The sequence below is a fragment of the Nomia melanderi genome, unplaced genomic scaffold (genome assembly GCF_051020985.1).
Source record: "Nomia melanderi isolate GNS246 unplaced genomic scaffold, iyNomMela1 scaffold0907, whole genome shotgun sequence".
Classification (NCBI taxonomy): Eukaryota; Metazoa; Arthropoda; class Insecta; order Hymenoptera; family Halictidae; genus Nomia; species Nomia melanderi.
In genome coordinates this window covers 13,699-15,000 of record NW_027476021.1, presented here as the reverse complement: position 1 = coordinate 15,000, position 1,302 = coordinate 13,699, and the positions used below count along the sequence as shown (strand labels likewise).

General features: G+C 47.5%; 1 non-coding gene across 1 annotated transcript; it reads right to left on the bottom strand.

Moving 5' to 3' along the window:
* Positions 1-862: 862 nt before the first annotated feature.
* On the bottom strand, positions 863-1,017 carry LOC143176844 (5.8S ribosomal RNA). The gene has a single exon (XR_013001348.1). It is a non-coding gene; the product is annotated as a 5.8S ribosomal RNA (ribosomal RNA).
* Positions 1,018-1,302: the final 285 nt, after the last annotated feature.

Below are 1,302 nucleotides of genomic sequence, written 5' to 3'. Positions count from 1 at the left end.
GTGGTGGTCCAGCGAGGACACGCGACGACGGGGAATAAGAACTATTCGACCCGTTACGAATACGCATGCTCGTCCCGCACGATTTTAACACACACCGTGTTTTTCTCCAGTCGTCAAAGCGTTCGTGCGTCGAATTCGAAAAATAAAAAAAAGAAATACACCTTTTCTCTCTCTCTCGGGGTAAAAAGAGTCGATGTGTATTGTGTATAAAGGTTCTGCTGCGAGAAGTCTCGTTTTGCCGTGTGTTTCGGTAACGACGATCCTCCGAAACGTACATCTCATTCGTAAGAGAGGAAGAAAACAATCTCCCTGGGGCCAGTCGGTAATATACCGACATACGACGTGTCGTGCACATCCGTCTCACGCACGGTATACAAAATATGAATAAAACGTGTGTAGTCTCTCTCTCTCTCGACTTCTTAATATTTTCTTTCACCTCTGACGCATCATTTCAGGTGACGTCGGGAGCGCGGGAAAAAAAATTTTTCTAAACACACGAAACCGTTCATCTCACGAACAGCCGAAAAAGTTGTCGCTCAGATCCATATCGCAGTGGAGCGGTATCCGCGGGCGGTCGTAATTGAACGACGCACGACGCCGCGAACACTCACGCGAGTCCATACAAACGATTCCGATCGTTTTGCAACAACTAGAACGTACACTGTCCGTGAAATTCACAGAATTTTCGCGTGTCCGCGACAAACGCCGACGAGACACCCATCGTTCGCTCGTACGTAGCATCCTTCTCTTAACCCGACTCAGAAACGTTCTTTGCGCCCTTCGGTAAAAAAACGTTCGATCCGAAGAGGTGAACGACGGCGGGGATTTGACAGAGCTACGCAAGCAGTGTATGGTACGTAAACGACCCTCAGCCAGGCGTGGTCCAGGAATTGTATCCGTGGACCGCAATGTGCGTTCGAAATGTCGATGTTCATGTGTCCTGCAGTTCACACGTTGACGCGCAATTAGCTGCGTTCTTCATCGACCCACGAGCCAAGTGATCCACCGTTCAGGGTAATCGTATAAATTTTATATTTCACATATATAATTTTATTCTCATTTGTTCGACCTAATATCTCTCTTCTTTCAAAGAGAAGATAAAAGTTGATACCTGAATCTCCGACCAGCGCGCGAAGGAGATTCAGGCGTCGCCTTGGAGACGACACCGAAGCCTTTCGAGACGAAAAACGTTCAAGTAATATGTATATATTTCTCGACGTTCCGGGCGTATAGTGCATTCAAAAACCCGCGAAAGACGCAGAAGACTCGCACGCGTGGAAACGACGGGGATATATTTTGTAT